The sequence below is a fragment of the Pleurodeles waltl genome, chromosome 9 (assembly GCF_031143425.1).
Source record: "Pleurodeles waltl isolate 20211129_DDA chromosome 9, aPleWal1.hap1.20221129, whole genome shotgun sequence".
Classification (NCBI taxonomy): domain Eukaryota; kingdom Metazoa; phylum Chordata; class Amphibia; order Caudata; family Salamandridae; genus Pleurodeles; species Pleurodeles waltl.
The window spans coordinates 421080518-421093558 of NC_090448.1; the positions used below are offsets into that span (position 1 = coordinate 421080518).

Below are 13041 nucleotides of genomic sequence, written 5' to 3' on the forward strand. Positions count from 1 at the left end.
GGGTGGTGTTTGGATTTGTCTGAATCTGATTGGACATGTGTTCAGCCACAGGGGTCTGGACATCGACGCTGGTTGTGAGGCTAAGTGAGTTTTTGTGTACAATGGTGACACTTCCCCCTGGTCGGTTGATATGGTCTTGATGTATGACTTTGTAGCCATCGGGGATGGTCATGGCGATGTCCGGGGGTGATCCAGGTCTCAGTGAAGAAGGCAACATCAGGAGAGTTGGAGTCGAGGAGGTCCCAAACTTCTATTGCGTGCTTGATGAGGGAGCAGTTGTTGAGAAGTACACATCCAAGGTGTCCGAGTGGTCCAGCGTAGAAGGGGTTTAGAATGCACGGGCAGGTGAAGGTACAGATGCAGCAGGAGAACAGGCTGAGAGTGTCCTTGGGCGAGGCAGGTGGTGAACCTCCGGAGTTGAGGGCCTGCAGGGTGCTTGCATTGTACATATGGATGGTGCGGGAACCAGGGTCTGTGGCACTGGGTGGAGTCCAGGTGCGGGCCAGATGGGCTTGTCTTTGGCGCGCCTTCGCAATGCCAGTGGTGCACCCGCTGCGGGCACGCACTGCTCGCGGTCACCATTAAAAAGGGGAGGTAGGTGGAAGGGGTCGCTCAGCTGGGAGGTGGGAAGGTGGGAAACATGGCGCTGGGAGGTGGGGTGTGGCCCCAGGTCCAGCAGTGGCAGGGGAGTGCGGGTAGCGCAGAGGGAGGCAAGAAAAGGGCAAAAATGATGAAAAGAGGCACAAAAAGAAAAGAAAGAAAAAGAGATTCAAAAAGAGCAAAAGCAAAAATAGGGGAAAAAGAAGGGCATAAACGGCAGAAGGCAACAGAGAGACAGAAGGCCACTGTGGTGTCATCACCGGCATTGGGCTGCACCACTACAGGAGTACGGGAGTGGTGAGTGAGACATCACCCCTCCTGTCAGGTCAGGATGGACTGCGCGGTAACGAGGAGCGGGAGGTGATAAATGAGGAGGGAAAAGGGCGAAAAGGCAGTAAGAGTGAGAGTTAATAAAGGATACATGCACCTCCATTACAGAGTCTCTGGTCTTTATTCAGGGCCCTCCCAGGACCTGACAGTTGGCGATGAAGAGTGGGCCTACCACCTATGGTAGTGACACCACCTACGACCAGGAACACCAGACTGAGAGCCTCGAGAGAGGGCAGAAAGAAGAACGCAAGCCGGCGCGCCCCAAATAGCTTCGCCTACCTGAAGCAGAACCCAGCTACCTGCCCTGGATGGTGGCGAGCTCCCCGCTGCAGGCATCGCCAGAAGGGTGTGTCGACTGAACGCAGCACTGAAGAGGTGCGAGACCCCAAGTCCAGGCCCGGCCTCCCCAGTGACTCATGAGGAAAAGCTGCCGGCGGGCTGCCGCGACCAGGTACCTGCCCCCCCCATGAACACACGCGTTCCTCGACGCGAGTGCGACCAATGCCCCCAGCGACTCGCACAAGAAAGCGGCCGGTGTGCTGCCACGGTCATTACCTGCTTCTCTCTTCCCCTGAGGGAACACGTGCTCCCCGGCGCGGACAACGCCCCACCAACACGTGCTGCCCGAGCGCGAGCGCTGCAGCCACCAGGAAGGTGCCCCACCTCCAGCAACGCGGCAGAAGAAGGCAGCCGGTGGCCTGCCACGACAAAGGCACCCGCCCCCAGCTCTCACCAGCAGGAAAACACGCTGCCAAGAGCGAGCGCGACCGGCGCTCCAGGAACACGCGCTACTCAAGTGCGAGCACCTACAACACCAGGGAAAGCGCCCGTCCCGGAGCTACCCAATTAAAACAAGAAAAAAAAAGAAAAGAAAGACTGAAAACACATAGTCCGGCCTAAGAAACCGAAAAAAATATATAAAAAATAAATAAAGACACACCGGGCAGAATCATTGTCTGCCCCTCAAAGAAAAAAAAAAAACAAGAGGAACAGAAATAACAGCAAGGCACAACAGGAAGGCACACAAAACAAGCCCCATCACTGCAAGAGCTGTGTTTTCCCTGTTGCCTCCTAGCCCAGACACTGTACCCGAAACCAACGTTGCCCCACTTTCTCCCACCTCAACTAGACACTGCTCACGATGGCCGGCATACCGCCATTAGAACCCTTCACCATCACAGGCGCCCCCCCCACCCAAGCGGCAAGGTGGAAAGTCTGGCTAGAACGCCTAGAAACATATTTTGAAGCCCTAGACATCCAAGCAGAATGGCGCAGACCCCTCCTCCTCCACATCGGTGGAGCGGACATCCACAAAGTATTCAAGTCGGTCACAGAAGCACGACCACACACTTATGAAACACTAAAAGGGGCAATTACAGCACATTTTGAGCCATACGCCAACCCAGACTATGAAAGGTTCCTATTACGTCAAGCACGTCAAATCACGGATGAGTCCGTCGACGTTTTCTACGCCAGGCTAAAGGAACTAGCCAGCACCTGCACTCTGCCCGATGAAGAAGACGAAATCCGAGCAAAAGTCATACAGGGGTGCTCATCGTCAAAACTCAGAGAACGCATTCTCCAGCAACCCAACATGCTGATGAAAGATATCCCTACACTAGGGCGCTCCCAAGAACTAGCGCGAGCCAGAGCAGCCCACATGGAACAAGCACCTGCAACCCAGATAAAAGCAGAAGTAGCCAATGCAGTAACAACGAACACACCTCGACCAAAAAGAGAACCTTACAAAGGAAGGCTACGGGGCAGACCATGCAAGTGGTGTGGCGGCCCAGCACCACATCCAACCACCTGCCCAGCGTGGGGCAAGATATGCAGCGCATGCGGGAAGCTCAATCATTTTGCCAAAGTCTGCAAGTCAACACCGAAACAAGCAAACAACCCCGCAAGGAAGACCGTCAAGATGGTGGAAACCACACTGGCCCAAGACTCAGACAGCGACATGTACAATGACCAACACACAATCCATGTAGTTCACGCTGTCGGAGGCCGACGCTTACCCACCTGCACCGTCATAGTCAAGGGCTCTCCAACACAGGCACTGGTGGACACAGGCGCGTCCATAAACTTAATGGCCATGAACATATACAACAACCTGTCACAACCACTACCAGCACTCCGACCCACAAACATACAGGTATTCGCATTCGGAAACAGCCGACCACTAGACATAACATGGGTTTTCACAACCGACATCACCCACGACAACACGGAAACAGCCACTAAAGTATATGTCTCCAAAGATGGCACAGGATTCCTACTTGGCTGCCGAACTGCTCAAGACCTAAACCTGGTGCATTTCGCTTTCGCCATCCATGTGAATACGCTCCAAGACCTAATGCAAGAATTTAAGACTCTGTTTGAGGGTATTGGATGCCTTAAAGGACCGCCACTATGGCTGCACATCGACACATCTGTCGCCCCCACAGCCCTCAGACACCGTCGAATAGCTTTTCATCTGCGCCCCAAAGTCGAACAGGAACTACGGCTTTTAGAACAAGCGGGAGTCATCGAAAAGGTATCGGGCCCAACACCGTGGGTCTCCCCCATTGTTGTAGCTCGGAAACCCAAGCAACCGGAGGCCGTCAGACTCTGCGTCGACATGCGCATACCAAACCTAGCAATCAAAAGGGAACGACACTTAACTCCAACAATAGACAACCTCCTCAGTGAATTGTCAGGATCTTACTGGTTCTCCAAAATGGACCTCCGATCAGGATACCATCAAATCATGCTGCACCCAGAATCACGGCCCATCACCACTTTCTCCACTCACAATGGCCTCTGGAGATACAAGAGACTGAATCTCAGCATCTCTAGCGCGGCAGTAGTCTTCCAGCATGTCATTAAAGAAGTCCTGCAAGGACTCCCGGGAGTCCTCAACGTGAGTGATGACATTTTAGTCCACGTGCCTACCGTTGAAATACACCTGAAGAGGTTGCGAGCAGTGTTCTCTAGACTACAAAGCAGGGGACTGACACTACACAGGGACAAGTGTGAATTCCTGAAACAAAAAATCAGTTTTTTCGGATATCACTTCTCTAAGAACGGAGTCGGACCAGATCCCCTGAAAGTCAGAGACATCCAAGAGGCACCAGCCCCCACCTCAGTTTCCGGGGTAAGGAGTTTCCTAGGCATGGTCACGTACTGCAGTCGCTTCATGCGAAACCTGGCGGACGTCACGGGACCTCTGCGGAAGCTGACACAAGCAAATCGCCAATGGCAATGGGGCGAAGAACAAGAGAACGCATTCCAAGCCACGAAGAGAGCACTATCCGCAGAGACCACACTGGCGTTCTTTGACCTGCGACGCCAGTCACAGTTAGTTGTCGATGCCAGCCCCACAGGTTTAGGAGCAGTGCTGGCACAGAAACAGGAGTGGGCACCTATCGCATTCGCCAGCCGCACACTTAAACCAACGGAGCAGCGATACTCGCAAATCGAACGTGAAGCCATCGCCATACACTGGGGATGCCGTCATTACCATCTTTACCTGTACGGAAAACCATTCTCGGTAGTGACAGACCACAAACCCCTCGTACCGCTGTTCAAAGACTCATTCTCAAAACCACCACCGAGGATAGAGAAATGGATCCTGCAACTCCAAGGGTACGACTTCACGCTGGAGCACCAACCAGGCACAAGAAACCCAGCTGACTTCCTGTCCCGACGTGCCCGCACAGCCACGCCACGAGAAGCGGAGGAATCACAGGAAACAGAAGAGTACGTCAGGATGGTAGTAGAGTGCGCCAGGCCCCTGCCCATACCACTCAGCGAAGTGGTCACAGCTACTGCCCAGGACGAATGTCTACAGCTAGCCATAGCCGCCACCGGGACAGGAAACTGGCGGGCCCTCCAACGCCCCGACACCTTCAGAACACAAGAAGCCCAAGCCCAACTGCATGCACTGTTCAACATACGGCAGGAACTATCCGTAAGTGAGGAAGGCTGCCTGTTGAGAGGCCTCCGGTTAGTCATTCCATCCATCCTGGTAACCAGAACAGTGTCCCTAGCTCATGGAGCACACCAAGGCATCGTAAAATCGAAAGCCCACCTCAGAGACAAAGTGTGGTTCCCTGGTCTGGACAAGCTGGTGGAAGATACAGTCAAATGATGCCTCGTATGTCAAACCAGCGGCAACCCCGACCCCCCGACACCGATCCTCACTGAAGAAGGGCCTACAGCACCGTGGCAACGAGTCAGTGCAGACTTCAGGAGCCTCCCCGATGGCTCACACATGGTCATAGTAATGGACGACTACTCGCGTTATCCGGAAGTCGAAATCGTACACTCCACATCCGCCCACACAGTTATCCCCAAGTTCAAAAAAATGATAGCCACCACGGACTCTTCGGGGAGGTGCGCACAGACAATGGGCCCCCGTTTAACGGCCACGAATGGGCAGAGTTCTTAGCGTCAACAAACACCAAACATCGGGCCGTCACACCACGATGGCCACAAGCAAATGGGAAGGTGGAGAGGTTCGTAAAAACACTAAACAAGGTCATTCGCATTGTGGTGGCAGAAGGCGAAAGCCCGGAAAGGGCGATATATACCTTCTTAAGGGAGTACAGAGTCACGCCACCACAGGAGCCACCCCCAGCCAGCTCTGCTTTGGGAGGGCGGTGTCTGATGCCATTTCCCATCACCCATCGTGGGCAGCGAGGTTATCGCCGCCAAACAAGTCAGAAGCAAGAAGAGCCAGCACTAACGAGCAGGCCTCCAAGAGACGGAGAGCCCGCGAGATGACGATACAAATTGGGGACACCGTCCTGGTAAAAGACCGCCACCCGGGAGGGAAGTTCCTCCTTCCATTCGAAGCACAACCCTGGACTGTGACTGCGGTAAAAGGCACCATGATAACAGACCGACGAGGACTGGAGACGGTAACGCGCAACGCAGCACTATTCAAACACGTACCCCAAGCACCATCTGGAGAAAGAGACAAAATAGCACTGAGGAATGGGCAGACCTGGATGCGGACACGGAAGGCCTGGAGTCCGCAAGCGGAGAAGCAGGAGATAATCCAGAGCACAGCATAGCCCACCCAGCAGTGGAGCAAAGGACGGAGGCAACCCACCGAAGAGGCAGCATCCAACTAGAGAGCAGAAGAGACCCAGGTATCAGACCGGTCCGGGAGTGGGAGATACATGTTAAGATACAATCCAGGCCCATCCCGGCGATACGAGGACTATGCCTGTGATTGACTAACTCCAGGGCTTCATCCGGAAGAGCGGAGAACAGTTCCACAGGAAAGAGCCACACAGGCCAAGTAAACATGTTACCCGTTGTTTTGATTGTTCACGTTAAATTATTCCCCTCCCCGTTGGGGAGGGATGTGGTGTCGTCACCGGCATTGGGCTGCACCACTACAGGAGTACGGAAGTGGTGAGTGAGACATCACCCCTCCTGTCAGGTCAGGATGGACTGCGCGGTGACGAGGAGCGGGAGGTGATAAATGAGGAGGGAAAAGGGCGCGAAGGCAGTAAGAGTGTGAGAGTTAATAAAGGATACATGCACCTCCATTACAGCATCTCTGGTCTTTATTCAGGGCCCTCCCGGGACCTGACACCCATCACTGGCCACCAGGGATGAGACGCAGGCAGGTGCCTGCGGTTGGCGGAGGGCTTCGAACACCTCCGAGCCAGGCAGGCTAAGAGGAGGAAGGGCAGCAGCAGGTGTTGCTGCAACAGGGAGTGGATCTCATGCTTTAGATGGGCCTCTGTCTAAGTTTCTTTAAAAAAATAGGTTGAAACCTTTTAGTCAAATGAGACGATGAGAAAAACCAACAAAGGCATAGGAGAACCGACTCAGGGACTTGGACCCAACTCTTAAGCCAAAAATGCTTTTTTTGGGGGGGGGGGGTCACACCAACAGACGCCCCATCCCCCACGCCCGCAGTATAACATAACTTAGCCGTGAGAGCCATTCTACATGGAAGTTTAAGTTTTTCCGTCGCAACGTGAATCTTTCTGCTTTAATGGTTGAGTGCTGCTCTCTGCTGGAAGTATTGAGAATCGTATTTCTCCGACTATTGAAAAGCAATTTCAACGCTTCTGCTAACTAATCTTTGTATTGGGATTGTCATCACAGAGACAATGAAGGTGATTTTGAACACATGAGTAACACCATCACTGCTGTACTTCTTTGCAGCGCCACCTTTGGACCATCATATTGAGGGCTAATCAGCATGAAGTGCAGGGCAGTAAGTACTTCCATGATCACATATTGTTTTGAGCCCGGTTAAATATTTTCAGCATCTATGACACAGATCATGGAGCAGGGTAGATGGATACAAGATGTAATTTACTATTCTAATGTCGTTTTCTGCTCTTCTTTCTGAATGCGTTGATGATTGCTGAGGGTTGCTGTGGATTTGAGAATTTAAAACCTTACTCCTTTCATAATATTATTCCTTTGCTCTCTTACTACTTGTAGTTTCTGTATATATACAAATTATAAAGTGGAGGTTTCATGGTGGGGGGATTGGCATCTGGTCTCTGTGGTGCACAAAATAAAGCCTGTTCACAGCCAGAATAGACAGTACTGTTGTTATGTTTTTCACATTTCTCCTTTCAGGTTTAAATATGAAGTGTGATTTGTTAAAGGCTTCTTGGTGCATTGAGACACATTATTGCTTTTTCTCAAACACTTTTTATTACTATTGATTTGTATGGTTTACCCACCCCATCGAAAACCTTGCAATGTGAAGGACCTTAATAACCACACCAAGCGAAAGTATGTTTAAAACCATCATAATAGAAAGAAGGCTGATGCTGAATTTCAAAACATATTTATTCGAAAGTAGCGATCTCTATATGTTCGAAAGGTTTGGGAGTTCTACTATTTTCAGAAAATATGATTGCCATGAAATTTAGAAAGTGGTCTCTGACACAGAAGGAAAATATCTATCAGTAGAAACTATCCTAGAGGGTGGAACTTTTTTGTGGGAGTGTGTATGGACACAGTATTAACTGATATATCGTCTTCAAACACTTGTCTAAAGCCGTGTACACTCTATCCGATGCAAAAATCATTATGGGGTAATATTGTGGTGGTCTTTGATCCTGCAATTAACAATCTTCTAGAATGTGTAGTTTGGGGGCTTTTATTCTAGTTGGACAGCTCTATATTCTATCTACATGATCATTTGATATTCTGCTATCCAGATGCACAGGAATAAACCTTCTTCTCCCCAACACATAACTCGCCTTTCAGAATATATTGTTTCTTATTATCTGCAGCGCTAGGGAGCATAAAACAGAAAACAGAGACCAAAATACTGTAGTGCCCTATCAAACTAGTATTAAATTGGGGTTATCATTATGTAAATCAGAAGCCACTGCTCCTGGACAGCCTTAAAACCACACTGTTTTCTAAATAAAGGTCTGGTAAAATCCCTATAAATTAATATCACTTATTTTTTTAGCAATTGGCAAAGATTCTACGGACCGTCAAATTCTATGGATTGATTTTTAAGTCTACTCTGAGGGGTGACTCTATCAGTTATTACATTTTATATCCAAAAAAGCAAAATAGATACTAAACTGGAAAGGACGTTGACGTCTTTAGAGAAATAGTAGCATACTGCTTAATCTAATATTCTTTTACAGAACTTAGTGAAGTGAGTTGAAGAATAACATTTGGGGCCAGATGTAGCAAAGGGTTTTTCCCATTCTGTGTCAATGGGAAAATGCGTTCGTACATATGGCCCTTAGTGCTACCTTTACAAACTGAAATCATGTTTTCTTACACTAAACAATATTACTGAGAAAGGGGTGAAAAGTTGGGTAGTCTCCTGGGTTTTCGATTAAATTAGTTACATTTCAACAGGACTATCATATACATTAAAAATGTGAAAAATAATTTTAAGTCTAATAAGAATATTAACGTTGCTTTTATCGAGTTTTATGCTTATGTATTTGATGAAAATGCACATCATATGACTAGTGACTTGAATGTTTTTGCTAATATTACAGTGCCAAAACCTGAGGTTTAATTTTATTCATGCTATGAAACTCCAATGAGGTCCACGCGAAAAGAAAACACACACAAGAAAAAATACAGTACCTTAAAACCCTTAAAAACACCCAAAAAACTACATAAAATGGAATCAAATGAAGGCAGGAAGCATTTAAAAAAGTTAAAAACATGAATACAGAACATTTCATTATGCAGACATAACAATAAGAAAAGTCCGCTCCGTTAGTACGTACTGAGAATCTTAGAAAATAGACCTTATCCATTTATGAAAGTATAATAACAAATCAAAAAATATAAATAAGATGTTTCAAGTCCTGACACCCATGTTTACAAAAAGTGACGTGCTTGGTTTACCATACCATTTAGATGTAATGTAATTTAATGGAACAATGTTTAAATAAATTAATGCCCAGAGGGGTCGAACCCTATGGGCCAAGTTCCACACCACGTAATGTTGCGATTTATTCATAATAAATGAATGAATTGCTAAAACAGAATTTGCCTTGGACTTATAAGAGTTCAGCTCCACAGGGAAACTTAACTTAGAGGTAGACTGTTTAAGAAATAGCCTAAGCTGAGACTCTACTTAAGTCAAGGTCAAATTGCTCTAATGCATACTGAAAATTCCTAAAGAATAATGCTTTATCTCTCTTCCATTTTAAAATCTCTGCAAACGAAAGGTATGAGAGAAAATTGTGATTACTGTTCACAAGGAAATGGCCCCATCGCACCACTTCCACCAGCCCTTGAACAAAGGAGCTCCTTACACTGAGGTCCGATCATAGGGTAGCCGATAGCGCTAGACTATTAAGTGATAATAGTTTCCTTAAGATTTGACCTTCAGTCTTGTCCACGAAGCCCCAGTTTGCAACAGCTATTAGTGCCACAGCATAAAGAAGGGTGGGCAGAATTTTAATTCAGTACACTGACAATAGATGGAAAAAATGCTGCCGTCCCATGGCCATATGAAAGGAGCCACAACTCCTAGCCTGTGTCTGAATTTTACAAACACTATTCTGAATGTGCTCTATGTCCAAGGCCACAAGGTGTGTGCTCAGGGTCGTTTAGTGTACTAGTCATCACTTTGCCTAAGAAGGTGTAGGAATTTACTACTTCCAGTTTTTGTTCACCTACGTGCCATGAATAATTAGGATAGGGGTCCGCTCTTTTTCTGCAAAAACGTAACACCTTACTTTTTGAAGAGTTAAGGCCAAGTTGCGAGCTTGGCAGTCATCCCTTGCAATAGTGGTGGGGCCCAGGATGAGGATCTCCATCTTGTCTAAGTTGAGCTTGAGGCAGCTGTCTCTCATCCAGTCGGCAACTGCCTTCATTCCTTTGTGAAAGTTCTCTTTGGCTGTTGATGGTTTGTCAGTGATGGAGAGAATGAGCTGTGTGTCATTGGTATATAAGACGATGTTGAGCCTGTGGTGTCTGATGACCTTTAGAGCGGGGTCATGTAGAGGTTAAAGAGTATGGTGCTCAGGGAGGATCCCTGGGGCACTCCGCATCTGGTTTCTGTTGGCAACCAGGTGAAGGATGGGAGTCTGACTCTCTGGGTTTGGCCGGTGAGGAAGGATCGGATCCACTCCAGGGGTTTACCACATATGCTGACATTGTGTAAGTCATTTGCACAAGGTGGTGTGGGAGACGGTGTCGAAGGCGGCTGAGAGGTCGAGGAAAACAAGGGCTGCTGTCTCACTGCGGTCCTGTAGAAAGCGGATGTCATCCGTGGATGCTAGCAGTGCTGTTTCGGTGCTGTGGTTGCTCCTAAATCTAGATTGGGAGGAGTGAAGGATGGGCTTGGTCTCGATGAAGTTGGTGAGCTGTGCTTGATCACTTTTTCAATTGCCTTGGCTGTAATTGGAAGCAGTGAGATCGGCCTGTAATTTTCAGTTCTGTTGGGTCTGCAGAGGGCCTCTTCAGTAGGGGGTTTATCTCCGCGTGTTTCCTGGTGTCTGGGAAGGTGGCAGTCTAAATGGAGTTGTTGATGGTGTGGCATAGTCCAGGTGCTATGGTGGTGCCGGCTTAATTAAAGATGTGGTGGGGGCATGGGTCCAAGGGTGCCCCAGAGTGGATGGTGTTTATGAGCTTCAGGGAGTTTTCCAGGGTGAGGAGGGTCCAGTGGGTCACGATAGGTTGGTGGCTGGAGTCCGTGGTGGAGCTGGTGGGCAGGCCTTTGCTTGCGAACCTTCGTAGATGTCCTGCATCTTATAGTAGAAGAAGGGGGAGGATGTGATGTTGGAGGTGTCCATGCCAGGAGTTGTGAATTCCTTGACTATAGTAAAGAGTTCCTTGCTGTTGTGTGCATTGGTGTTGATTCTCTCCTGAACAGTAAATTTTCTAGATGCTCTGATGAGCCGGTGGTGTGCTGTGATGGCGGCCTTAAAGGCTTTGTGGTCTGTTGGGCTTTTACTGCTTCTCCACTTTTTCTCGAGTTGTCTGCATGCGCTCTTGGATTCTTGGAGGTCGTGGGAGAACCAGTTGCGTCTCTTGTGGTGTTGAATTCAGGCGGGTTTCCTTAGGGGGGCTAGGGTGTTGGCGCAGTTGGTGATCCATTGGTGGAGGTCATGGGCTGAGGCGTTGGTGTCTGTGGTGTCAGATGGTGGAGAGTGGTTGATAGTGGTGGTGAGCTGTGCTTCAGTGACTTTGGTCCAGTTCCTGCGAGGGGGAGGTGTGCATGGTGCCGTTCAACTGTCTTGGTGAAGACAAAGTGGACACAGTGGTGATTGGTCCAGTGGAGTTCGGAGGTGTGTGCGAAGGCAATGCGGTTTCCTGCAGAGAAGATGGGGTTGAGGGTGTGTCCTGCTTAGTGCGTAGGTAGGTTGGCCAATTGCTTAAGTCAGAGGGTGTTAATGTTGTCCATGAGGGTAGAGGTGTTTTGGTCACTGTGGTTGTCGAGGAGGAAGTTGAGGTCACTGAGGCGTATGTAATGCATTGAGGTGAGGGTATGGGGAGGCAATAAAATAGGTCAGGGCTTCGCTGAAGGGTGGGCGTTGTCCTGGGGGTCTGTAGTTGAGGGTGTCGTGGAGGGTGGTGTTTGGATTTGTCTGGATCTGATTGGACATGTGTTCGGCCACAGGGGTCTGGACATCGACGCTGGTTGTGAGGCTAAGTGAGTTTTTGTGTACAATGGTGACACTTCCCCCTGGTCGGTTGATGCGGTCTTGATGTATGACTTTGTAGCTGTCGAGGATGGCCGTGTCGATGTCCGGGGGTGATCCAGGTCTCAGTGAAGAAGGCAACATCAGGAGTGTTGGAGTCGAGGAGGACCCAAACTTTTATTGCGTGCTTGATGAGGGAGCAGGTGTTGAGAAGTATACATCTGAGGTGTCCGAGTGGTCCAGCGGAGGAGGGGTTTAGTGTGCACAGGCAGGTGAAGGTACAGATGCAGCAGGAGAACAGGCCAAGAGTGTCCTTGGGCGAGGCAGGTATAAGAACCTCCGGAGTTGAGGGCATGCAGGTTGCTTGCATCATACAGATGGATGGTGCGGGAACCAGGGTCTGTGGCACTGGGTGCAGTCCAGATGCGGGCCAGATGGGCTTGCCTTTGGCACGCCTTCGCAATGCCAGTGGTGCACCGCTGCGGGCATCTTCTGCTCGCGGTCACCATTAAAAAGGGGAGGTAGGTGGAAGGGGTTGCTCAGGTGGGAAGGTGGGAAACATGGCGCTGGGAGGTGGGGTGTGGCCCCAGGTCCAGCAGTGGCACAGGAGCGCAGGGAGCACAGAGGGAGGCAAGAAAAGGGCAAAAACAATGAAAAAAGGCACAAAAAGAAAAGAAAGGAAAAGAGATTCAAAAAGAGCAAAAGAAAAAATAGGGGAAAAAGAAAGGCATAAACGGCAGACGGCAACAGAGAGACAGAAGGAAACCACCACTGGCCACCAGGGATGAGACGCAGGCAGATGCCTGCGGTTGGCGGAGGTGTTCGAACACCTCAGAGCCAGGCAGGCTCAGAGGAGGAAGGGCAGCAGCAGCAACAGGTGTTGCTGCGCCAGGGAGTGGATCTCATGCTTTAGATGGGCCTCGTTCGAAGTTTCTTTAAAAAAATAAGTTGAAACCTTTTAGTCAAACTAGACGATGAGAAAAAACAACAAAGGCATAGGAGAACCGAC

General features: G+C 49.3%; 1 long non-coding RNA gene across 2 annotated transcripts in view; it reads left to right on the plus strand.

The window, feature by feature from the left end:
• LOC138259460 (uncharacterized) overlaps positions 1-13041 on the plus strand; it is an 82522-nt gene that overhangs the window by 34716 nt on the left and 34765 nt on the right. For both annotated transcript variants that reach the window (XR_011198736.1, XR_011198737.1), the window contains exon 3: positions 7102-7153. This is a non-coding gene — a long non-coding RNA (uncharacterized lncRNA). The remainder of the gene's footprint in view (positions 1-7101; positions 7154-13041) is intronic.